The 27,162-nt window shown below is 41.7% G+C and overlaps 1 long non-coding RNA gene across 19 annotated transcripts in view; it reads left to right on the top strand.

The window, feature by feature from the left end:
- LOC144280566 (uncharacterized) overlaps positions 1 to 13,570 on the top strand; it is a 30,466-nt gene extending 16,896 nt beyond the window's left edge. For 5 of the 19 annotated variants that reach the window (XR_013348999.1, XR_013348993.1, XR_013348987.1 and 2 more), the window contains 4 exons: positions 2,228 to 2,320; positions 6,456 to 6,479; positions 9,230 to 9,441; positions 12,938 to 13,570. This is a non-coding gene — a long non-coding RNA (uncharacterized LOC144280566). Of the gene's footprint in view, positions 1 to 2,227; positions 2,321 to 6,424; positions 6,480 to 7,537; positions 7,698 to 8,233; positions 8,424 to 9,229; positions 9,442 to 9,964; positions 10,443 to 12,937 lie in introns of those variants that run through there. The other 14 variants (XR_013348995.1, XR_013348991.1, XR_013348994.1 and 11 more) reach the window with 14 other exon arrangements.
- Positions 13,571 to 27,162: the final 13,592 nt, after the last annotated feature.

Below are 27,162 nucleotides of genomic sequence, written 5' to 3'. Positions count from 1 at the left end.
TATTTAAAATTGTTTTTTAAAAAACCGACTTTTAAAAGCCTGCAAAATATTCCATTATTTTGATATACAACAATTTGTTCAGTCCATTATCACATCCGTACTCACTTAGGTAGTTCTCCTTTTTTTTTTTTTTTAAGATATTATTTATTTATTCATGAGAATACACAGAGAGGAGAGAGAGAGGCGGAGACACAGGCAGAGGGAGAAGCAGGTTCCATGCAGGGAGCCTCACGTGGGACTTGATCCCAGATCTCCAGGATCAGGCCCTGGGCTGCAGGCGGCGCTAAACCACTGAGCCACCCGGGCTGCCCGGTAGTTCTCCTTTTTTGTTAAACATCTTTGTGTATAAAATGTGTTTGCCCTTCTGGTTGTTTAGGATAGATTCATACATGTGGAATTCTTAAGGGGTAAGACCATTTTTAAGATTTTTGATACAAGTTTGCCTAACTGCTTTTCAGAAAGACTGCGCTAATTTATACTCCCTCCACAGTGGGGAAAAAAATGCTGATCTTACTGGATTTTGAGTGTTGTCATTTTTCAAACACTTTGTTATTTCAATAGATTTAAAAATGATATCTCAAGGTTATTTTATTTGTTTGGATACTCCTGAGGTGAACTTTTGTTTTTCTAAGTTAATCATTTATATTGTCTTTGCCTACTTTTATTTTTTATTGTAATGACAGTGTTTCTCTTTCCTTCTTTAGTTATTAAGGATATAAATCCTTTTTCTGAAATATTTGTAGAAAATGCTTTCTGCCAGACTGCTGTAAGGCTTTTAAAAATTGTAATGACTTTTTGATGTACTTAAGTTTTGTATTTTCATTAAGGAATCTGTTTTGTTCTGACTCCCCTCTTAGTTATCTGTACAGGAAGTCCTTTCCTCACTCAGATCTCTGACAATATTCATCCAATATTTTCAAATTTTGGTTCCATTTTATAATTTTCTCCTATCCATCTGGATTTATTTTGATATATGGTATGTAAGGCAATAAATTTTCTCTTTGTTTGCAAATAGCCAGATTTTTCAACAGATTTGCAGAGATTGAATCTTGATGTTAAATTGGACCAAAAAGGCAGAGAAGGGGGAGCAATTAGGAGGATTTGGTGATAGAGGGATTCACACCTGGGTTGTTGAGGATGCTGATGGATTGTTGGGTGAGCACCAGGAAAGGAAAACAGGAAAAACAAGTATTTGACAGCTACTGAGAGGATTCTAGATTGTTCTTCCTTTTCCCCTTCCCCACAAGTATGGGTTCTCCCTATACCTCAATGAATTGTCCTAGGTTCAAGTAGTCAAAAGTCAGGGCAGACCCCAAATTGTTTCCTGGTGTTAAGTCAGTCAACTACTGGAGAAGGAGATCCTCAGAGCAAGTTGACAAGGATGCCAGGAGGGGTAGAGAAGTGTCATTCTCATGTAGCTAGATCTCAGCTGGAAGACTTGTCCACAATCAAGCTGTTTATGCTCCTTCCATGTTCTCCCATCAAACTGTGCATGTCTCTAGCATTATACTTACAACATATTATAATTTTTCTTTGTGTTTTCTTCCCTCTTTTCCTGCTTCTGGGTTCTTTTTTTTTTTAATATTTGCTTATGGGGGTATAATAACAGTAAAGTACAGATCTTAAATGTACCATTCAATGAGTTTTGATAAATGTAAAAACCCATTTAATATCCCAAATAAGACCTAAAACATTGCCATTATTCTAGAAAATCCCTTTGTGCACCTTACTAGTCCTCACCCCCTCCATCCAGAGGTAACCACTATCCTAATTTCTATCCCTACAGACTAGTTTTGGATGTTTGGAATTTCATATGATTTTTAAGTAGTATTCCTCTGCATCTGGTTTCTTTCAGACTATTACACGATATTTCTGAGGTTCATTCATGTTGTTTCAAGTATCCATGTTTCTTTTGCTACTGAATAGATTCCAGCACAATTTGTTAAAGAGCCTGTCCCTGCCCCATTGATTTGCCTCAGCACCTCTGGCAAAGATCATTAGATAGTAATTGTGAGGTTTTTTTCTGCCCCATTGATCTATTTGTCTGTCTTTACACCAATAACTTACTGTCTCAGAAATTGACAAGTTAATACTAACATTTATATGGAAACATAAAAAAGCAAAATAGTCTTTAAAAAATACCATAAAGCTTTACAGTAACACTTAAAATCAGGTTGTGTAAATCCCTCCAACTATTTTATTTTTATCAACTCATCAATTTCTACAGAAACCTTCCTGGGAACTTGAGTGGAATTGCATTTAATCTAGAAGTCAGTTTTGTGAGGAAACACCGACTTTACAATATTGGTTATACTACACTGTAAGTATGGTATATCTCTCCCTGTTTCTTAGTCTGTCTTAATTTTTCTCAATATTTTATAGTCTTATTTTTGTTTTAAAGATTTTATTTATTCATGAGAGATACAGAGAGAGGCAGAAACATAGGCAGAGGGAGAAGCAGGCTCCCCACAGAGAGTCCAATGCAGGACTGGATCCCACAGGATCACGACCTGAGCCAAAGGCAGGTGCTCAACCATTGAGCCACCCAGGCATCCCTATTTTATAGTTTTAAGTGTAAAGTCTTACGCATCTTTTTAAAAAGTGACTTGTAGTTATTTCATATTGATTCTATTGTAAATACTATTGACTTTTAATTTCCTTTTCGAGTTGTTTATTGATAATACATAGACAAATAATTACATTTTCTATATTGAGCTTGTATCCTGAAACCTCACTTAATGATTAGATTCAGTAGAATTTGGGGGTAGATTCCTTTGAATGTTCTATATGCAAAATCATGTCTTTGTAAATAAAGATAACTTTGTCTTATTTAAACTTTGTCTTTCCCAGTCTTCATGACTTTTATTTTTCTGCCTAATGGAAAGGAGTCACATCCAGTGTTGACTAGATACAGTGAGAGTGGACTTCCTTACCTTGTTTCTGAACTTAGAGGGAAAACGCTCCATACTTTCTCATCCACAGAGGGTCTTAGGTATAAGTTTTTGTAAATACCTTTTATCAGATTGAGGCAGTTCTTTTCTACTCTTAATTTGCCTAGAGATTTTATCTTGAAATGATGCTGAAGTTTGTCAAATTCCTTTCCGGGATCTGCTGAGATGTTCATAGGATTTCTCTCCCTTTATTAATTTTTTTTTTAGTGGAATGGGTTACATTATTTTCTCACTTTAACCAACTTTGCATTTATTTGTGATAAATCTCACTTGGCCATGATATGTTATCCCTTTTCTACATTGATTTGCTGATGTTTTGCTGAGGATTTTTGCATCTCTATTCATGAGGAATATTGGCTCGTAGTTTTCTTGTGGTGCATTTGTCAGATTTTGGTATTAGGAATATGAGGGCTCTTAGAAAGGGTTGAGAGGTAACCCCTTCTCCTTTGGTTCTGTAAGAGATTAAGATCGGTATTATTTCTTAAGTGTTTGATAGAATTCACCATTAGCATTATCTGGGCCAGAAGCATTCTTCGTAGGGGGGGAAATTTAATGGTGAATTCAATTTCTTTAACAGATTTCAGATCATTTATTTCTTCTTGTGTCCATTTTGAAAATTTGTATTTTTCAAGGGATTATTCACTTCTTTCACATTGTAAAACTTGTTGGCATAAAGTTATTCATAATATCCTCTTATTTTAAGATCTGTAGGATTTGAGGGAATATCTTTCCTTTCATTCTTCATATTGGTCATTTGCATTTTCTTTTCCTTATTGAGTCTAACTAGAAATTTGTCAATATTATTGATCTTTTCAAAAACACTTTTTTGGCTGTTTATTTTCTCCATTGTTTTCTATTTCATGGATTCTTCACTCTTTATTATTTCCCATCTTCTATTTAATTTATTCCTTTATTAGCTTCTTAAGATAGAAGCTTAGATCAGTGATTTTTTTTAAAAAATAAGGTCTAAAGGAACTAGAAGTTAACTGAATACACCGCAAGGGGGTGGCAGGCAGGACAGCAGAGGAAGGGCTGTCTAGCTAGACCTTTCCTATTTTCTAATGGAAGCACTTTTTTGTTTTTTTTTAATTCATGAGAGACAAAGAGGCAGAGACACAGGCAGACAGAGAGGCAGGCTCCCTGCGTGGAGCCTGAAGAGAAACTCAATCCCTGGACCAAGATCATGACCTGAGCTAAAGGCAGACAAGACACTCAACCACTGAACTACACAGGTGCCCCTAATGGAAACATTTAAAACTCTGAATTTTACTCTTAGCATCACCTTAGTTGCATCCTAGAAATTTAGATATTGTGTGCTTTTATTATCTTCCACTTAAAAATATTATTTAATTTTCCTTGAGTTTTTTCTTTTGTAGATTTTTGGTTAACATCTAAATATTCTAACATTTTTGAGATCTCTTCTTATTACTGGTTTATAATTAAATTCTGGTGTGGCCAGAAAATATGCTCTGTATTTTTATATTATCCAAATTTTTATATTATCCAAATTTTTCTTGGTGTTACCATGGGAATGAAGATGTGCTGCAATCTTTTACAAGCTAACCCGAAACAGAATTCTCCCCCCACTTAACTTAGTTGTTTCTTGAAGGCAGGAATTACACCTTAGTGTTTTTATATGTCGTGCTAGCCACATAACAGAAACTCATTAAATATACGAGTTAAGTTATGAAAAAAAAGAATTAAGTTATGAATGTTGAAGATGGAGGAAGTTGTGACTAAAGCATGGATTTATTGTCAAATAACTCATAGTATAACACGTAAGCACATGGTTCCATATAGGTTTTGAGAGAACTGTAGGAAGAGGATAGGATGGGTATGATCTCTAAAAATCTGAATATGGTTGAAATTGATCTAAAAATATTGTAGTACGATAATCATCATTTTCATTGTGCTTTTTTTTTTTTTTAGTGTGCTTTCCCTCATCGAAGGGAAGGCATCATCTAGAATAATTCATACGGCTTCTAGAGACCTTGCTATTGAGCTCAGAAATTTAGTAAACTTAAGAGAATAATACATGACCAAGAGCAAATCTAATAGAATCACAAGAATCTGTTAAAGCCCCTCCCTACCATGCTCTCACTCTCACATACACTCTCTCCCTCTAAAATAAATAATTCTTTATAAAATAAATAGAATCTATTAAGAAAATGGATACTAGGGGTGCCTGGGTGGCTCAGTGGTTGAGCATCTGCCTTTGGCTCAGGTTGTGACCCTGAGGTCCTGGGATCAAGTCCCACATCGAGCTCCCCGTAGGGAGCCTGCTTCTCTCTCTACCTGTCTCTGCCTCTCTCTGTGTGTCTCTCATGAATAAATAAATAAAATCTTTTAAAAAAATAAAAAGAAAATGGATACTAGAATAAATATAAAGTATAGAAGGCTGGTGCAAATGAGGCTGGTAATAACAGCCAACATTTACTGAACATTTGCTTTGTAATAGGCATGATGCTGAATGGTGTGTGCTCCCAACAATCCTATCTTATGGTATCCATCTTCTAGATGAGGGGACTGAGGCAGGAAACTGACTTGTCCAAGGTCATGTGGTTAAAATATGAAGAAGCCATGATTTGATCCCAAACACTGTAACCTTAATGAGATTGATGAAAAAGTTCTGAAGGCTGTTACTCCTTATTCCTTGGGGCTTGTCATAAATGGGGACCTTGGACGTCCACGTAGGGGATAGGATTTTGCACACATACTTGGTCTGTATTTCCAGAAGTAGAGTCAACAAGGGATTTTCAGTGTAAATGAGGTATTGTCAAAAGCCGATGGGAAGGGTGGAGTGGGAAGAAGCCAGTTTATGAAGGGTAAGTAGAAAATTAAAGCTTGAGACAGACCTAGCAAAGGCTGAGAAGAAGGGATAGACAGGGGACTGGAGACAAGAGTAGAACCAAATGTGGCAAGAAGAAGGCAGAGACCAGAAGGTAATAGTGGACTACCACTATTCAACCCCACACAGGCCAGGCACTGTACATAGCACTTGTAAGGCCATTATATCCTATGATCTTCATAGCCACTCTGAGGTAATTACTGTAAGGTAAGGTGTTCCTCCCTGACACAGATTGGCCCCAGGCCACATATATAGTATGTGTTGGCATTTGATGAACTTAGAATTCCAAGATCTTAAACACTTTCTCTGTAGTGTTAGTGGGGGGTTTTGGACCAGAATCTGAGGGTGGGAGAATGAGACAGGGGACAGTCAGAAACCCAGGGACTGGGACAGATCCCTCTCCTGGTAGCTATTGCTTACCTTGTGGTAAGCCATCTTCCCACAATGGCTAGTGGTGAGCCATCTAGTTTTTTGTTGCAACTGCTCCCCAGACCGCTAAAAGACACCCAAATTCTTCAAACCAAGTTATTGTTTTTGTCTTCTGGCAAACATAACTATGTCCATTGCTTGATCAATATTGTTATTGGCACAATGTGGGAACAGATGATGAAACAGACCTGTTTAGCATTTATATTCTTTCCATATTTTCTATCCAGGAAAGTAACTTCAAGCTGGAAGAGGTAAGGTTCCCACAGATGTTGGTGACAAAAAATGGAAGCCCAGGCAAGAAAAAAGGTTCTAAAGGCCCCCTTGGGATCCTGGGGCCCAGCCAGCTAAGTTCAGCTCTAGGTGGTTCACTGTCTGCTTTGGGGACTGAAGCTTTGAGGAAGGATGATCTCTCGACCCTGAGGTCATGATCTAAATAGAAACCAAGAGTTGATGCTTAACCAACTGTGCCATCCAAGCATCCCTGTGACCTTTAATATATAATATGGGCAGGCAGTTTGGACCTTTGGCAGGTGAGCTGGATGTGGTCTTCCAGTGAGAGGTAAGGAGTCCCTGCATTTTCCCAGACTTACCATGTTTCTGAGAGTTACTAGACTGGTTTTTGGGTATTATGCAAACAATGCATTTGGGTTGCAGTGGTACATTTGGCAGATAAAGTCCCTGCCCTTGAATATAAGATGCACTTCTGGGCGGGAGCTGAAGGTAGCCAGGTCAGGTAGATGAGTAACTGATTGAATGTAGAGTACTAATTAATAGATTGATGACGATCTGGAGAAAGGATCTTTCACACCACAGGTTTCTGGCCTCCGTCTTGCCTTGTTAACTATTTTTATTAATGATTTGGATGAAGACATTGATGGCCTGGTGATAAAATTTGTGGGTGACACAAAGCTGGAAGAGCTAGCTAATGTGTTGGACCGTGGAATTGGGATGCAAAAAAGATCTGACAGACTGAAACAATGGACCAGATCTAATAAGATTATGTTTAATGGGGATAAATGTAAAGTCCTGCACTTGGTTAAAATAAACAAGCAAATAAGAGGGAATAAGCAGCAGATGTGCTTTGATGGTAGCCTATGTGAACATGATAGAGATGTTTCAGTTGGTGATCAGCTCAAAATGAACCACCCTTTCACTGTAAACTTAGATTGTAATGGGAGGGCAGGTCAAATATGAGGGAGGCAGTTACCTTTCTTCCTCCAAAACGATGACTTACATTTGTGAAGTGTTTGCTATCTGGTAAACCTCTTTATATAGATCCCCTCATCGAGTCTATTATCCCATTTTACAGATAAGGAAACAGAAGCTTAGGGAGATTATGTGACTTTGAACAAGTTACTTACAAGAGCTTGGATATGAACATGATGTTCTGACTGCACTTGTGCTAATTCACCACTCAAGACTGCCTTTGGGCCATTCAGTTGATACCTAAAGAACTGTGCTAGGTTTCGGTATGTCAGTTCACCTTATAAAAATGATCACTCTAAGCAGAGTTGAGGACTTGAAATCATAGATGTATAGAACGAGAAAGGATTGGGGCTGGGCCATGGTGGGAGGGATGCAGAGGAGGAGGCAGGTATTAGGATCCCTGTCCTCATATGTGTAACAGGCTTAGATTGCTCCTTCCTGGGGCCCTGGACGGTGGAGCCATGGCCAAGTGGGTGAAAATACAGAGGCATATTTAGATCACAGCAAGCACGAACTTTCTAATAATTTGACCACTCTGACAATGGACTGGCCCCATCTCACAGGGGAATGTCATTAGATGGCATCCAGCATGGGCCAACTAATCACTTGGCAGGAACTGATGCTGGACCAGGTGACCTTCGAGTTCTCTTCCTATTGAGTTTCTCTTCTGTGCTTATAGATGGATCCTAACACCTGGATGAGAGAGTCCAGGCATTTTTAGGGGCAGAGGAACGTCCCGGGGTTTTCAATTCATTGCATGCATTTCAACAATGAACACTGATAATTTGTTGCCCTCCAGGGAGCTGCTTTATTGTTTTTGAACTTCTATTCTTTGGGGATTTTTGAAGTATGTGCTATTCTTTATTCATATAACAAAAGCTGCCAGACCACTGCTTCAGACCCACTGTGGGAGGACTTCAGAGCAAATAAGTTAACAAACACCTAAAGTGTTCTCTGCTTCAGTGTGGTATTCGTGCCTTCTCATTTCACATCCACTTATCAGCACCTTTCCATATGGTCAGAATTTTATATATACCTAGCTGTCTCTCCATCTTTTCTATCCCAAAGTTGGCCTTTCTAAATTCTCTCTATTCTGCTGTGGCCTAGTGAAAGAACTATTACATTAGTAGTTAGAATTTCAAATAGGAAGTGAACAAATAGGTTCAGAGCAAGGAACTGAAGGACCTGTTCAATTAGTAAATCGCCCCATCCGTTCTATATGTAATACATGGACTTTGATACATTGATTTGATTTCAGCCTTCCTTCTCCCCCACTTCCAAAAGTCTAGAGTATTTTGTATCTTTGTTAAAGATTAGGAAAAATTAGGACATGTGGACTCGTGGCCCCGAATATAAAATGTTTTTAAAGTACACCTTCCCATATCAAGAGAAGAAACAGTGGCCCAGCAGTGAGGCCGCCACCCCGTCCTGCACCAGCCAGCTAATGCATCAGAGCAGCTAGTCTGGCTCCCCCATGGCGGGAGAGCTGCGGCTGCCCAGTGTTAGGAGACCATGTCCAGCCTTGTAGGCAAGAATGCTTGGGCCTGCCCTCCACAGTCTCATGCTGCAGTTGTGTGTTCTAGGGAACCCACACCATCTTAATCATGCCTGCCAGGGAAGAAATTCTTTCTCTTTTTTTTTCCCCAAGACCTATTTCCCCAGTATCGTTTAAACATATTAAATCACTGTTAGTACGCAGAGTGGGCATCATGTTAGCATAAGATCTAATCAGAGCGAGTCTGCTGGTCTCCAAAGGCTTTATTCTTTTTGTCTCTTTCCTCTGTTTTCTTGTTAGACTGAAGAGCCTTTTCTGACATCCTCATTTGTTCTGCTGTGTAATAGCATGGGATCTTTCAGAGCTGTCGACATCTGCTCCACTCTAGAGAGCTGCAGAACCGAGCCAGCAAAGCAATAATAATTATGCCCGAATGGACTGCAAAGGATGTAAGAGATAAGAAGGAACACAAGAAAGAAAATACATTCGATGCCATGTTGTTCCAGCCTGGAGTGAGTGTGTGTGTAAATGTACATGTGCTCAGGCCATACACTTATACGTGCATTGTAGACACAAATCATTTTCCTGAGAGCAGTGAACTGGGAATCACTCTGGCTCAGAGTTCTCCAAATTCCCAGTCCCTGCTCCTTCCCCCAGAAGGCCACATGCAATGTGGGCGCTGTTTCCTACATTGCAATAGTGGTTTGTAGGACACTGGACAGAGGAACCTGTTTCCTTCTGCCCCCACCCTCGTACACAGCTGTTTCTTCTTCCCAAGACACTACTCTGGGGATGAATTTTTGTTGAGAAGATGCTGTAGGTGTTCCTGATTGTCAAGACAGTAGTTATTAAACTGACCTACTGGCCTCATACTAATATTAAAAATTGTACTTGGCATCTATTAAATGCTTAGTATTTGCCAGATACTCAGTAAGCACTTCATGTGCAGAATCATTCTTCCTTAAAGAACTCTACAAGGCCAGGGTGCTTGGGTGGCTCAGTGGATTAAGCATCCAACTCTTGATTTTTGCTCAGGTCATGATCTCAGGGTTATAGGATTGAGCCCTGCGTGGAGCCCTACATCAGATTCCATGCTCAGCACAGAGTCTACTTGTCCCTCTCCCTCTGCTCCTCTCCCTGCACATGCTCTTTCTCTAAAAAAATCTTTAAAAGAAAACTCTCTACAAGGTTGGTGTTACTATTATCTGCATTTGCAGATGAAAAGAGCATTGAGTGGTCCCACAGCTAACAAAGAGGGACTGCAAAAATTGACCCTAGGCTTCTGCATTCTTAGGTACTAGGCCATATTCCCAGAGGCCTTGCTTGTGCATTGAAAGAGACTGGGTTTTTTTGCGGCTGTTGTTACACAAGAACAAAAGAACTGTCATGTCATTCATTTGTGATTCTTCAGCAAAGCAGCCAGGTTGCTCAGTGACGCACTTGGTCAGTTCCATGAACAACCAGTCAGTTTAACAAAGAACTAAAATAAACTCTCCAACCAGAGAGCCCAGTTTTGTTTTGTTTTGTTTTTCCATTGGATTAGCTGATTATTTTGTAGAATCCAGGAATCCTACTGAGGCTAGTTGTCTTGAGGTCAATTAGGACCCAGCATGAGCAAGCCCTGCACCTAGTTTCAGGGCCCTGCTTCATCCAGAAGCCAATGCAGCTGGGATGGACCAACCCTTAGCAACAGTTGGAGACAGAAGAGGCTCATCAGTTGAGAACATATTCTTCGTATCTGTGCCTCCCGCCTCCCTCAACCTTTTTCCATATGACCCTGCCATTCCCACTCTGAACTTACACCATAATCTTCTGACATTTTTTTGCTTCTTCAGAAACCTCCTTAGAAGGCCCAAATGACTCATTTATGCTGAAGCGACCCCACTTAGAAAGATTCATTTTAACTAGAGGAAATGGCTTAATTAGGCCAAAGGATTATGTCTCCAGTAGTGGCCTCAGAGGCTTCTGGTTCCCCTAACAAGGGAACTGTTACCTGGGGTAGGGGGAGCCTCCATGTCATTTTTATTGTCCTACTCCATGGGAAGAACATTTATCCATCTACTTCTATGGCTGGATGAAGATGGAGCAGAGACAAGGGTACAGAACCTAACACAAAGGCCCTGCTCAGGACCTGGGAGTCATGAAGGTCTTCATGGAAAAGCATTTCACAAAGTTAACATCGTAAAATATGAAATTCAACACTCAATGACATTTTAGAGAAAAAGACTGACCTAAAAATTAGAAGTTTGGGCAGAGTAAAAGGGCAAATGGGGATTATTCTGGGAAGGGAAGGAGAGAATAAACCTTGAGTGAGAGGAAAATAAAAACATCCTGTGCATCCTGTGCATCACATCTGTCTACAGCTGTGCTGCTGAAAGTCCTCCACCAGGAAGAGTGGGCAGCCAGCAGGCTGGACATTGCTAGAGCAGCCAAGGGTCCAGGAGGGCAAAGGCTGGTTGGGGCTAGGGATGAAACTAGAACACATCGGGAACCAAGAAATAACAAGACTCCCCTCTGTGTGTGCCCGGCATCGGCACATGTATTGTCAGGCCCAGCCTGGGCCAGCATTTGCATCAACAGCCCAGTGATAGTAATGCTCACACCGTATGTATAGATGGTAGCTCCTAGAACCAAAAGCTATCAGCAGGTGAAACGTACCCAGCCTACCAAGGTTCGACTTCTAACACATCACATTGTCTTTCTGGCTTTTGAGTTTCAGTGTGATCATTCTTCCACCTCCGTTACAACTTGTAAGCCATACAGGAACTCCAGTGACGACTTAGGAATTCGTAGGGTAACTGGAAGGTTCTGTATTGCCTTCCTGAGTCCCCGAGTTCAGTCATTTGGATCTATAGTTGGTCTTTCCTGGGTGAATTGCAGCAATGTGTCTGGATTCCCCCCAGTGAGGGAGCTCTGAGAGCCCAGCAACCAATGGATGCAGGGTTCTTGTAGCCCTTTCTGGAAGGGTGACAGATGTGAGGGAGAGCTGACCCCAGAGAGCATCTGTGCAGCCAAAGGCCGCTGCCTGGCTCAGGTCCATCTAGATCAGCAAATCTGCATATTGTAGTTCAGTAGGGACTGCTGCTCTTGATTTAATTAATAGTTTGCATAATTTTCCTTAGGAAGAACTATTAGCACATCAAAAGGACATTGAAAGTATCCGTGATGATAATAAATACAAACCTAGTTCATCACTTGGTCAGTTTCCACAAACACCACTCTGTTGCACTAAGCTTGCCCATTGAGGTGCCCTAGTTAAGTCCACAACCAGCCAAGTGGGAAAAGTGAACAGAGGCTCAGTCTGTGACCTGGTTGATGGTGAAAAGCCAAAATCATTTTTAAAAGGATATATTTTCGTTGAATTCCCAAATACCTGAAAAATGCCAGAGGCACGTGTATGACTCTTCCCTTCCCTCCTCCCACTTAAACAGTTTCATGGAGAACCTGCTGTGCTGCTAGCACTTTTCTTTGCATCTCAAGGGAGCACTTTGTAAAAATGTTTTTAGAACACTAATTTTTATAACACCCCAGAGGAAGAAGAAAAGGTGGGTCATTTACATAAAATTAAAGAATCCTGTACAGCCCACTTCTGTCCCACCCCCAAAGAAGAGAGAGAGGGAGAGGACAGCAAATGTCCTTCAAACATCAGTAGCCATGTGAGGTTTGACTCAATAAAGAAAATGCCTCTGAAGGCAGAAGGTAGAGAACCAGAGAATCTGACCAAGCCCCCCAGTAGCTCAGGATCTGCCAAAGCATAGGTGAAACCAAACCACCCAGTTATGTGCACCTCTGGGCAGAATTCTAAGGAAGCTTGGTTCTGTGTGGTAAGTATGCTCCATAAAATCCCTCCAGCCTCTCCATGGAAACTTTGGCAGTTAAAGCCTGTGGACTATTTTCAAAAACGAAAATTCAACTGATTTGGCTAAAAAAAGAAGTACTTTAGTCATGTATGTACCACACCCAGCCTCATTTTCATACTGAACACAATGAATTTTTTTTTTTTCATAGTCATCATCTGGCAGGTCTGAGCCTGGTCTTACTAACTGGAAACTGGAGAAGTACGTTCAGAAATGAACAAGATGTCCCCGAGGCAACCAGAATGCCATCCAAAGTGGCAGGGCAGTGTTGGCCTCTGTCCTCTGTTCCTGTTCCTCCTTGCTGCTCGAACTCTGGCTCCCGCTGGCATTTCTCTTTCTGCCACAGAGCTCTCCGGCCTCCAGGGACGTGGATCCAACCCCAGTTCCCGCCTCCACTCGACCCAGGGGTTGGATCTGATCTGGTCAGGGGTCATCTCAACCCACTGCCAGTGATTGGTTCAGAAATGGGTGTGTAATCATTTTGGCCGATGAACAAAAGGAGAGATTTTTCAGAGACTGCCTTGGGAAGAGTTTCTCTGAACATCACCATTCCTGGATGGGAGGTCCCTCTGCGACAGATGTCTTGCTGCCAGGTTGAGGATGAAGGTGCAAGCACAAGTGGGCAGAGCTAAGAGAAGAGTGGGAGAAAGGGGCAGGAGCCACAGGACCCCACCCACCCCAAAGCCTCAAACCTCTAGACTTTGGTTTTGGGGGCTGTACTTTATTTTAGCTTATAAGCCAGTTTGAGTTTTCTATTGCTTGCAATAAAGAAATCTTAATACAAGTTGTCAAAAACTAAAAACTTCTAAGTACTAATGAGAAAAACAAAGCATGTGGCCTATGTAAAGAAAGAATGTAATATTGACCAATGGATAAAAGGAAGAGAAACTGCAAGGTAATAGAACTAAGATAAGATGGCTTCCTTCCAGTGCAAAGGGTTAAACTATCAAATAATTTAGTGCCAAACCTAAAGCACTGTCCTCACGCAGGATGGCTTGAATATGACCCTCTTGGCCATCAACCATGGCTGTACTCAACCTCAGCATAAGACCTGTTGTAGAGCATGAAATAGATGCAACCTAGCATACTATTTAAAGTGGCCCTCAAGGGGCACATGGGTGGCTCAGTGGTTGAACGTCTCCTTCAGCTTAGGGTGTGATCCTGGGTCCGGGGATCGAGTCCCGCATTGGGCTCCCCCCAGGGAACTTGCTTCTCCCTCTGCCTATGTCTCTGCCCCTCTTTCTGTGTCTCTCATGAATAAGTCAATAAAGTCTTTTAAAAAAAGGAAAAAAAAAACATAAAATGGGCCTCAAGATGCCTGGGTTGAGATACCAGAGATTGTTCTGGAGGCTCTGACAATAATAATACAGTTCCCGATGGAAGGGCATGGGCCGGAGGAAAGACATTTAAATTCGTGGAAGCGAAGGTCAGTTTTGTGCATAAGTGAAAATGGAAGGCTTTAAGGAAATGGAAAAGTGTTCCCCCCCCATCTGAAATACATCCCCCAAATCCCTGCTGTTTGCAATTGTTACCTTAGGAGTGAGGACAGATAAAGGACCTCAAATGAAAATTTCTATGAGAGCACTAATATATTGTACTAAAAACTTGGCCATTCGAAAATCTGTTTCACTGACTCTAGAAAGTAAGCTTTGCAAGGCCAGAGATATTTGTCTTGTTCATCACTTTATCCCTTCTAACCAAAAGGATGTTTAAGCCACAATACATGCAAAAGAAACATTTATGACTAAATGAATGACCTATATCTGAGTCTCACCAAGGGCAAACCTTTATAGGAGAGAAGAAAGTCTCCAGAGGCGGATTTATCACGCAGCTGGTGAAAGGTAAGCATTAGTGCCCCTCAGTCTGCTAGGAGGAACCCTACCAGTGCATTCCCTTGTCACATGTTTTTGCAAATTTGTAAAAGTCAGTTAGTTTAGTCTGGACAGATCAGACTTCTGTCTGTTTCCATTCCTTTTTTAAGATTTTATTTATTCATGAGAGACACAGAGAGAGAGGCAGAGACAAAAGAAGAGGGAGAAACAGGCTCCCCACAAGGAACCTGATGTGGCACTTGATCCCAGACCCCAGGATCACATCCTGAGCCAAAGGCAGATGCTCAACCGCTGAGCCACCCAGGTGTCCCTGTCTCCATTCCAACGGCTCTCCTACCCGGTCGCTGTGGGCATTTGGTAGTGGTGGGGGGAGGCAGCTGAGGCAAGCGGATTCAGAAATACATTAGTTTTGGTGTAGCGTGATATATTTATGTGATTCCCAGTCACTTGTAAATGTGATATTTCTAGCCTTCCTCCGGTGGGAGTGGATTTCAGGAAAACTGTGGAAACGCATCTGATGTCCTAACAACGTAAAGTGGCAGATCTAAATGTTGTATCACAATATGAATATGTCCTATGACCTTAGTGGAGGAAAAGAAATATTTGAAATGGAGCCCAGGAGCTAGTCTGTGGAAAATTCTCTCCAATCAATTGTAAACAAAGCGGTTTTCATTGACACCTAGTCAAAATGAAGTTTTCTCTTCTTGGGAAGGCACAGGAAGATGTAGGGTATACTTTTGTGTTTTGGTACCATATAATAAAATCATTTTTCATGTATTTGCAAATGATGGTAGTAGAAATCATTCTGACATCTAGACACGTGAATTGTAACAAAAAAAAAAAGATGATTCCAAGAGTAGTAAATCATTAAGAGGAAGAGATAAATTGCTAATAGAAATAATAAATAGGCTCCTAGATTATTTAATGATCCAATTAACGAAGAAGAGTGAGTTCCGAGAACATTTTTGAAAAATATTTAAATTTCTTTATGATTTGACAAGAATTTCATATTGAGAAAGATAATGTAACTAATGATACATCACTACAGTGAAGATATTGACGACAAATTTGTTCACAGTGAGCCCCAACTCAAAACATTTATGATTTGGCACCAAACACCAAAACCTGGAAATGCTCTGAAATCTTATAACTCATATATGACAAAATGTTTCCCCAGATAGACTATAATCCTGAACACTTCTGTGATGGTACCAATAATGAGATAAGGAGCTCACAAACTTTTCAAAATTACCAATGAAAGACACATTTGATCAACCATGTACAGGAAAGATTGATTTATACTTTCTAGGTAACAAATATACAAAATATTTGCCATATGAAGAGGTAATCCATACAGAGTTAAACAAAAAGAATGAAAAATCATACAGGGGTTTTAGATAGTCAAGTAACAAATATATCATAGTAGAATAGTATATGTGTATTGAGGATGGAATTCAGGAGCCCTCCTAGACTTTCTAAAGTAGAAGAAAGAATGAGGGTCACTGCCCTGAGCAATGGTATCTAGAGGAAAGAAAACCGACTTTAGACTTCATGTGTCTTGGGTTGAAATCCCAGTCCCTCCACTTTAATAGTTGTGTGACTATGGGCCTTGATTTCTACATTTGCAAAAATAGGCAGAATTTTAAGTGCCTTTTAGAGCTTTTGTGAAAATTAAATGCTACTACTGAAATTAAATGAAGCTATAAAAATTAAATGAATAGGGCTATCCTAAAGTCAATGTGCTCAGTAAAAGGTGTTCTGTAAATGTTAGCTTCCTTCTGAAATACATAGAGCAGGATGTCAACTTATGCAAAGGATGTAAATTTGTTCTGGTCATAAATGTCAATGCATTTTCTGACAATGCTGGTGAATTTGTACAGACTATATGGATTATGTTTCACCTTTTTGCCTTATCCTGAAGCTAATACCGAATAGGGCAATGACATGTATGGACAATTTATGAAGAAAGAAATAAGAATATCTGGTAATATAGCAAGAATTGTTTGACATACCTGGTCGTCAAACATGGTGTAAACAATCAAATACCATTTAATCACTCAGATTGACAAAGAGTAAGAAGAATGAAAAAGACTGCCCCCAGATGGTAAGGGTGTGAGGGAGAGGCGTTCTCAAACCACTGGCTGCCTGGAGTTCAAATTGGGACAACTGTTTGGAGGCCAATTTAAAAATACAGTTGAGGGCGTCTGGGTGGCTCAGTCAGTTAAGCATCTCAGGACATGATCCCAGGGTCCTCTGCCTGCAGCTCCCCCTGCTTGTGCTCTGTCAAATAAATCAAATATTTTAAAAAATAAATAAAAAATAAAAATATAGTTGACCCTAGAATGATGTGGGGCTTAGGGGCTCCAAGGCCCCACTTCCCGCACAGGTGAAAATTGTGTATGACTTTTGACTGCCCAAAAACCTAATTTCTGGTAGCCTACTCTTGACCAGAAGCCTCACCAAGAACCTGTGGAGTGGATTCGTGCATCTTTCATATGTTATTATGTATCATATATTGTATTCTTACAATAAAATGAGCTAGAGAAAAGAAATTTTGTTAAAAGTGTAAGGAAAATACATTCATAGTGCTATACTGCAAAAAATCTGTGTAAGTGGGCCCATGCCGTTCAAGCCTGTGTTGTTCGAGGGTCAAGTGTAGACCAAAACAGCAACAAACAAAACCCTTTAAAAAATGTTTACCCTGGGGCAGCCCAGGTGGCTCAGCGGTTTAGCGCCACCTCCAGTCCAGGGTGTGATCCCAGAGAGCCGGGATTGAGTCCCGGGTCAGGCTCCCTGCATGGAGCCCGCTTCTCCCTCTGCCTGTGTCTCTGTCTCTGTCTCTGTCTGTCTGTCTGTCTCTCTCTCTCTCTCCTTGTGTGTGTGTGTCTCTCATGAATAAATAAAACCTTTTTTAAAAAAATGTTTACCCTGCATTTAAAGCTAAACATGCCTACCCCATGACCTACTCATTCCACTTCTAGTTTGCTTCAAAATAATATGTACATATGTCCTCCAAATGGTCTGTACTGAAATGTTCATGGCAACTTTATTCCTAATGATCTAAGTGTCTCTCAACAGTAAAATGAATCAAAGTGTAGTATAGTCAAAAAATAAAATACTGTGCAACAATATAAAGGGTGAATCACTGTTACCACGACAGCATGGATGAGTATCACAGACATCATGCTGACTCAAAGAAGCCAGAAACAAAAGAAGTATGCACCCTGGATCGTTCCATTTATATGAAGTTCAAGAAGATGGGGGTAGGTACCAATTAGGAAGGGGCCTATAGGGAAAGTCTGGGGAGCTGCAAATGCTTAATACATTGAACCTGGGTAATGGTTATACAGTTGTGCACACATATGTAAAATTCAACTAGCTATATACTTAAGATTTATTCACTTGATGTATATATGTTATATTTCAACTAAAAAGTTTTCTGAAAACATACCCTTTCATTTAGCAATTATGTTTTCATCCTAAAGGAAAAATCAGAGGAACAGAAAAAAGGTTTACATGGAAGAATGATCACCACAGCGTTTTTATGATAGCAAACCCCTAGAAATCAGTTAATAAGGGAGTAGTTAAGTAAATCATGGTACCTTCAAACTGTAGAGTGCTATGTAGTCATTAAATAAGATGAAATAGGACACCTGGATGGCTCAGTCGGCTAAGCATCTACTTTTGGCTCAGGTCATGATCCCAGGATCCTGGAAGGGAACCCCACGTTGGGCTCCTTGCTCAGTGGGAAGCCTGCTTCTCCCTCTCCCCCACTGCTTGTGTGCTCTCTCTCTCTCCCTCTCTCTCTCTCTCACGTTCTCTCTCAAATAAATAAAGATGAAATAGAATAAAAATTTGGAAAGATGTTCATAACATATTGTTGGAAAAGGGATGATTAACCAAATGGTATTTAAGGTTTAATACTACATTTGGTTAAAATGTACTATATTCCTATGGAAATGTATATACTCGTAGAAAATGTCGTGTAGTATATAACCTACATGCTTATCTCTAATGGGAGTTTTTTTTAATTTCTCTTGCTTTAAATCATTTTCTACATTGAACATGTCTTAATTTTTATAATCTGCAACTATTTAAAAATTCAGAAAAGGAAAGAAAAAATCAAGAGTAAGCACACCATTACCTCTCCTCATACAAGTAAACTGTTATATACATTCTGCATTCTAGGTGTGCCCTTAATGAAGGTGAGTTAACCTCTCCAAATTCAGTTTCTAGCTGTAACATGTAGATAATAACAGCACTTTTTTTTAAAGATTTTATTTATTCATTTATTTGAGAGAGAGAGAGAGAACACAAGCAGGGAGGAGGGGCAGAGGGAGAGGGAGAAGCAGACTCCCTGCTGAGCAGGGAGCCCGATGGGGGGCTGGATCCCAGGACCCCAGGATTGTGACCTGAGCTGAAGGCAGAGGCTTCACTGACTGAGCCACCCAGGCGCTTGGCATCTGTCTTACAGCATTGCTATCTGATTACATTAAATAATCTGTATCAGCACCATGTGACAGCCACAGCATCATAAGCACATTATAAATACTAGCCATGGTGTTGCTCTGGGACGTGGGCTAAGACACTGAGTTACCAGCACTGATTTAACCGTTCTGTTTGCCTTGGGTATCTGCTGACCTGGTTATCACTTGCTCCTTTCAAGGGTGAAGCAGAGCACTGCCGGGGAGGAGGTGGCAGGTCCTGTCGCATCTGGCCATCTGAAGGGCCCTGGGGACACCCACCCCGGTGTGATCAGGGGCCCTGTGTTCTGACAGCCAGCCCTCAGCATTCTTGGACAGATGCACCAGATCCCAACTGATAGCAGAGCCAGGAGCCCACGCTCTTGAGTGCCCTCAGCAAGGCGTGGGGCCCAGTCCCCCAGCGTTCTGAGGCCTGCAAACACCAACAGCAAGTTAGGAAAGCACTGATTGCTTTCTCTCGGGTTTTCCCCCCAGCCCCCAACCCCAATCAGGAACACATATTGCATGATCAGGTTTAATTTCATTTTTTCTTTGTGTGTCCTCTTTCTCTTACTCCTGCTCTCCTTGTTTTCTGTTTCTATTTCTACTTTTTTTTTTTTCTAAAACATTCATTTCCCAGAGCTGCTCCTGAGCTTTCTTTTCTCCACACCAATCCGCCCCCACCCCGCCTCCTTTCTCCCCTCCTTCCTTCTCTTTCTGTCTCTTCCTTTGCGTCTCTCTTGAGACAGGTCTAGTGGCCTGGTTGCCATCTGCTGCCTTTTTTTTTTTATGAGGTTGAGATCAGATGGCATCTAATCGATCGTCATGGTCTCCATGGTTACCAGGGTGACAGAGCACTTGGGAGAGACACATTCTCCAGCCTGGGGCTGTCAGACCATTCCTGTGAGGGGGAAAGAAAATAAAACCTCTTCCATCATATTCACACATTTACATCTTTCTCCGAGGCACCAAAACACAGACCCTGTTTATGTTTTACACAGCTACCCAGTGGCTTGAGGCCAGGGAAAGCAGAGTGACTTTTTTCTGTCAAAAAAAAAAAAAAAGAACAGAACAAACAAACAAAAAATAACACACTCAAGCACAAGGACTTCACTTCTCGCAAAGATCTTTTTTTGGGGGGGGACCCCAGAAGACCCCCTCACCCAAACCTCCGTATACACAGAGTATCACTTTGTTTTCTTTCCCCTTTCAAAGTTTGGACATTAAGTAATTCTAATGAGTTGTTATTCTTCCAGCAAATCACAGAGTAGTTGTACAACTAATAATTGACAACTATTTGCTTTAGAGAAAAGGAACAGGTACCCCTAGGACTACCCACACTTACTTGAACCTTTGATCAGGATCGGTGGTAATGTTTTTGTGACTTGTCCTTTGGCCAAGAATCATTGTAAGACAGGAAGCCATTGTTCCCATGCAGAGCGGGGCACATATGATGAAATGTAAACAAAAAGAACCATTCCTGATGCAAAAAGGTGCCAGGGCATGTCTGTATCTATAATGCTTTAGTGCACAAGGGTGTCCAGTAGGGCAGAGATGTACCCGGCCCTTATAATAGAATACGGTGGCGTCGACAGCCCAGATCTGGTTGAAAAAGACAGGAGACATGTCTTGATAACAAGGATATAAATATAACTAATGGAACATGTGCTAGATTTGGGGAGAAACTCAGAGAAAAGAAAACAAGCAATCTGCATATCATTAAGTAAGGGTAAACCCGCAAATAGAATCCTTTGATTTATTCACACACCTTTAATGTCAGGCACGGATGACTTGGGGCTATAGGCTGTTTTACTTCCTCTCCTGGTAATATTTCATGCTTCGTAATGATTATTAGAAATCCTGTTCTTTTTGCCTTTGTCAGGCAAAGAACCAAGCTTAAAATTATGGCACAGGTAGAGGGCTTAGAAGTAAGTGATTCTTTTTCATTTAAGAAAGCGTGTCACCCCAAAGATGGGCAGTACCTCTTTCTGCTTTCCTTCCTTTGTCTCTGACGTTCCCTCAGACCTCCTCCACCACCTTCTGTACAGTATCTTAGTAAGATTCAGATATATTCATCCGCAGTGCCTTTGGCCGTTGAGCAAATATCACACTGATATTTGAAATAGAAATGATGCCATCAATTGGAGGAGAGACTTTAATATAAAGGGAGAATAATTTCTCATGAACATGAACCCTCTTATTCACTTTGCACCTCTGCATCTTCGCTAATACCCGTCTCTCTCCTCCCTCCAGGCACCCCCTCCCACCCTCCCCTCTTTCCTGAAGATCTGCGGAGCAGGGCCAGGGAACAGCTTTGACTGCAAGTCCCACCTCCTCAGAAAAGCTCCCCCACCCCTCACTCCCCATTACACAGAGCCCCCCTCCCCCCAGCCTAATGGTCGAATGGTCTACACTCTTTCAGGTCTTAGCTGTGCTGCTGCACCCTTGCTGATATATTTGTTATGTGTGTCTCCTGCCTCTCATTTCAGTGCAAGCTCCAGAGGGGAGAGACTGTGTCCCCTACATCCAGGCTTGTCCCTAACTTTCCATCCACCTAGTCAGCCCTCACTGAATGTTTAAGAAAGGTGGGAGCAGCCTGCGGTGCCTACAGTAGCTGGCTTTTCCTTCTTCAGGAGTTGGTTCTTTGCAGGTCTGGACCTGCAGTGATGCTACTTTGTGTCTCCCCTACTCTTGTACCCAAGCGCGCTTTGCAGAGAAGGTGGGTTCCACCTTGGAATGAAATGAGTCATTTGTTCCCATCAGGACAACTGCCACAGCATGGTGTCAACTCACTCTTGCCTTTGGTAAATTGAGTTTGTCAGTGCTCAGCCACACAGCTGAGTGAAGTGTTGTGTGATGCGGGCTGTCTCCTGGGAGAGACAAACTGGCATAAACCACATCCTAATGGGATCCAGAAACAAAGAAGCGTGAATGAAGTGTTAATTGCATTCATAAAGACATTAACAAAGGAATTAAAATGGCAGGAGCTTCCGTCCCCCAACTCAAGATTCAGAGAAAAACATGTTATCCAAAGAATGTTTTAACAATAATCATCAAAGTTTATTGCTTGCCCACTACAGAGAGAACTCTCAATAAATATTAACTTCTCAAAGGACAAACATTTTTTTTTGTTCATTATCTTGAGTACATTAACGAGCAGACAGTTTATTCTAGCCCACCTCCAGTTCTTTTCTGGGTCCTTGCTGCCTTTGTATGATTTACGTTTCCGGAGAATCAAGAGGCATTTTCAATGCTGCTTCATTAACCATAAGGATGTCTGTTAACAGTTTGAACCTAATCAATCCTACAGTTCTTGTTGGAGCAAAATACTCATTATCTGGAAGCTCTTTTGCTTTCTGAAGTAAAATTACAAGAGTAGGGGTTTATTCACAGTCCTTCTCAAATATTCTTGAGATATTCTGCAATGTTGGCGACCTGGTGCTGCCGCCCCCTGCCCTTGGCAGGGCCCCCAGCTGCAGACCAGAGGGCTAAGCTGGCAAAAGGTCAGAGGGGGAATCCCTGGGTGGCGCAGTGGTTTGGCGCCTGCCTTTGGCCCAGGGCACGATCCTGGAGACTCAGGATCGAATCCCACGTCGGGCTCCCTGCGTGGAGCCTGCTTCTCCCTCTGCCTGTGTCTCTGCCTCTCTCTCTCTCTGTAACTATCATAAATAAATAAAAATTTAAAAAAAAAAAGGTCAGAGGGCTGCGTTCGACTGAAGATGGGTCACATTGATGAATATCGCGCCTGCCTGATGAAGTCAAGGCCACGGATTTGGGGTGTTGATGGTTCTTCTCATTTCACTCAATTTCACCTTCACAGACGGCTCCGCTAATCCCAGCCAATCACTTTGCATCTATGTGCAACCAGTGACCGAGGGACAAGGTAAGAATCAATGACTGTCATCTGGAAAACAGTGACCGGAAATCTCTATACAGAATGGGAATGACGGAGTGTGCTCCCCGAGAGTGCCTCCTGGAATTCACGCGGCAACTGCATGGGACACACGGAGCAGACACTCCCACCCTCATTCTGCAGATAAGAAAATGAAAACTCAAATTCACTCAAACCCCGGGATTAGGATCCAGGTGTTTTTGATCATCAGACTGCTCTTTCTATACTGCAGGCGTCTAACTCTCCCGGGAGGTCATTTGATTCTTGCAAGAATCCTGTGAAGTAAGGCAGGCTGTATAAACAAGTGGGTTGATTTGCCAGGAGCCATAGCCATGCAACCAGAGGAGCAGGTGCTCTCAAGCTCATGCCTGGAATTTGGCGGAAGCCACTGGTTCCCTAAAAAAACTGCACTTTTTTTCAGTTTTGTCTAAACCATATTCATGGATAGCAGTAGGTTTAAAAGTGACAAAATGTTAGTGTGTTGTGTGTGGAGGGCTGACTGACATGGCTCAGTCCCAGGAGGGGGACTCAGAGGTGCAGGTGGCCCCTCAGGAGTGCTTACGTCCTGTCTTCATGATCAGACCCACTGAGTCTCCGGTGGCTTCTACTTCTGCTGCAGATGTTGGGAGCATTTTTTTCCCAGACACGATGTGCATTATATTTAGAGATATCATAAAACCTAAAATAAAAATTTTTTGATTCAATGCTGCTTTGTCTTTAGCTGTGCCTAGTGTCCTACTGATCACCATACACTCAAGAGGTGGTTGTCTTTACTTCTCATTAGAACACATCGTCTCTGTACTTGATTCTCTAATTTTCAAGTAATGGCAGATTTAGCTTCAGGGTAGATGTGTTACCACGTTGTTTAAGAGTCTGCTCCAAACAGCACTTAGAGTTAATTAGCTAGAGGTTTTATTAATATTACTTGTATTTACTATGTATCTATTTTCATAGTTTTTTGGTCCTGGTTGGAGGACCTTAATGTTGCTTCTAAGATGGGAGACTAGTGGGGTGCCTGGGTGGCTCAGTAGGTTAAGCACTGGCGTTCGGCTCAGGTTATGATCCCAGGGTCCTGGGGTAGAGCCCTAGATGGAGCTCCCTGCTCAGTGGGATCCTACTTCTCCCCCTCCCTCTGCCTGCTGCCCCCCTGCTGTGTTCTCTCTGTGTCAAATAAATGAATAAAAATCTTTAAAAAAAATAAGATGAGAGACTAGTAAATTGCAGTCTTACTTGTCCGTGGCTGGGAGTGGGAGGCAAAGATGGCAAAGATGCACAACGGGAAAAAAAATCAAAGCTTCTAGTTGGTCAGTTACATATTCAATCTAGATAGCTGAGGTTAAAGCTTTACTTTTTTTATCCATAGCAGAAAGGCTGAATAGTTTTCCTCTGAATTCCCTTGATCAGAATACATAACTTTCAATTGCCTACAAATGCTGACCAGGGACATGAAGAAGTCTGATGCTATAATTATCTACTGATATTCCAAACACCTAGGTAACCATGAGATAAAAAATCTAGTCTCCTAAATTATCTTCTTTTTATCTTGACATTTGGGTATTGAGACATAGCCCGAGATGCCACCTGAATACTGGGGACAAAAAAAATCTTTCAGACACTAGTTCATTCTATTTATGTAAAAAATAAGAGAATTAGTTCACATTCCTAAGTCAAAATTGTGTCATTGTCATAGGGTGATCATTTATTCACTTCTACTCATGGCAACCCAAGTGGATGAAGTCCTCTTAGAGGGCTGTACTGGCCATTATGGTAGTTACTAGCCATAGCTGGCTATTTCAATTAAAATTAATTAAAAATAAATAAAATTAAGAGGCGCCTGGGTGGCTCAATTGATGAAGCATCTGCCTTCGGCTCAAATTATGACCCTGGGGTCCTGGGATCGAGTTCTGCATTAGGCTCTCTGCTCAGCAGAGTCTGCTTCTCCCTCTATCCCTCCACGCTGCTCGTGATCTCTCTCCCTCTCTCTCATTCTCTCTCTCAAATAAATAAAAATCTTAAAAAAAAAAAAAAAAAGAAACCAGACCCTTAAAAATAAATAAAATTAAGAATTCAGTTCCACTTTCCAAGCACTCCATAGCCACAAGTGGTTAGTGGCTACTGTATCAGAGACTGCAGATTTATAGGTTTGCCATTTTTGCCACTGCAGAAAGTTCCATTGAACAGAGCTGTTCTAGGACGAACGATCTGAATTCACACAGACCACAGAGATACGTCCTATATCTAATCATATAGTTATTTGTAAAACAATAAAGTTTCAGTGGCAGTGACTTGTGAGACCAGGCTGCTGGTGCCTGGGCATCAGGGAGGGGGTGGCCTGCAGCCTTCTTTCTGAGTGCAAACGGGCCTTGTGTGTCATGGGAGATGATGAGCCAAATCTCTGGAGAAAGGGCAGGTGCAGATGAGCCATTTCCATTTTCCACTCCTGCACTCCCAGAACCTCGAGTCCAGACCTGCCGCCAAGTCACACTTGCACGGAAGCCCAAACCAAAGCTCGTTTTAGATTAATTTTCTGGCGGTTATTTCCTTGCAAAATCTATCTTGTGCCTTTGATTAAGGGCTTTCTTTCTTTTTGCCATGAATTTCAATGCATCTGAACCTAGCAGTGTTTTCTGCCAGCCACGATATTTAGCATAGGCACTGACCAAAAGAAATAAGGCTTTGGACAAGCCAGAATTATAACAGAGACTGAATTATACAATTCAGAGCTCCTGGACTGGCCGTCTTTAGGTGAATGCCATTCGTGGGCTGATCATCATTGCTAGTCGGCAAGTAAACATATCCATCAACTGGAGAAAAGTCTCTTCCTAAGATGGAGAAAGTGAGAACAATCTCTAGTGTTCACTGCCTTAGCCACTTTAAACTTAAAAGAACTAGGGCACCTGGGGGCGTCTGCCTTTGTCTCAGGTCATGACCCCAGGGTCCTGGGATTGAGTCCCTCTTGGGGGAGGGGGGTCCCTGCTCAGTGGGGAGCTTGCTTCTCCCTCTCCCTCTGCCTGCCACTTTCCCTGCTTGTGCTCTCCCTCTCTCCCTTCCTCCTCTCTCTCCTCACCCCATCAGACAAACAAAATCTTAAAAACAAAAACAAACTTGAAAGTACTAAATCACCAAAGATATCCTTGTCTCCTGTGTATCTCTCTCTCTCTCTCTGCTATACATATTCAGAGATCAAGTCATGGTGTTTCTATAAGATTGTTCAGTCATGGGATCCCTGGGTGGCTCAGCGGTTTAGCACCGCCTTCAGCCCAGGTGTGATCCTGGAGACCTGGGATCGAGTCCTGCATTGGGCTCCCTGCATGGAGCCTACTTCTCCCTCTGCCTGTGTCTGCCTCTCTCCGTGTCTCTCATGAATAGATAAATAAAGTTTTTTTTAAAAAAAGATTGTTCAGTCATTTGCAGCAAGCACATGAGAAATACATCATTATTTTATCACATAATTCATCTTATTCAGGCTTATTGGGAACAGGTTTTATTTTCTCAATAGACTGTAAGCCCCCTGAGGCTGCCGATCATACACGTTTGCATCCCATAAGCCCCTGATATGGTAGGAGGTGCTCAGCACCTAGGTTCAAACCCATCAGTAAGTAACTGTTGAACAAATTAATGAATAAGTGAGATTCCTGGTAACAAATTTGTCCTGCCTGCATTAGGGTAACCTTCTGCTGACAGCTATAGAAAAGGGGGTAGGGTACCTGGGTGGCTCAGTCAGTGAAGCATCCAACCCTTGATCTCAAGCTCAGCGCTTGATCTCAATGTTCTGAGTTCAAGCCCCACAATGGGCTCCATGCTGGGCATGGAGCCTGCTTTAAAAAAAGCGGGGTGGGGTTTCAGGAGGCAGAGATGCAAAACTTGAGGAGAAACGCAGATTGTGAGCTGATTGAAAGTGTATCACTTCAAAGCTTCCTTTGAATCTCCATAGGGTTGTTGTGGGACAGAAAACATCTTTTTAAGGGCAACTATGTGTTTCAGTTGTGCATTATTTCTTCTCCGACATTCCATCCGAAAGAAGGGAACCTAAAGGTATCCTGTTAACTTGTATTGTATTGTTTTGTATTAACAGCTGAACGGCACAATCACGGAGCTAGCAGACGCTGAAGATGATTGACACCGTTGAGCCCAAACCCATGCACCTCCAGAAAAATGGAAGGAAAATTAATCCTAAAACGGAAGTGAC

This window comes from Canis aureus, chromosome 12, assembly GCF_053574225.1.
Source record: "Canis aureus isolate CA01 chromosome 12, VMU_Caureus_v.1.0, whole genome shotgun sequence".
NCBI lineage: Eukaryota > Metazoa > Chordata > Mammalia > Carnivora > Canidae > Canis > Canis aureus.
Note: the sequence above shows the minus strand (reverse complement) of the source record. Positions and strands in the feature narration are given on the sequence as shown.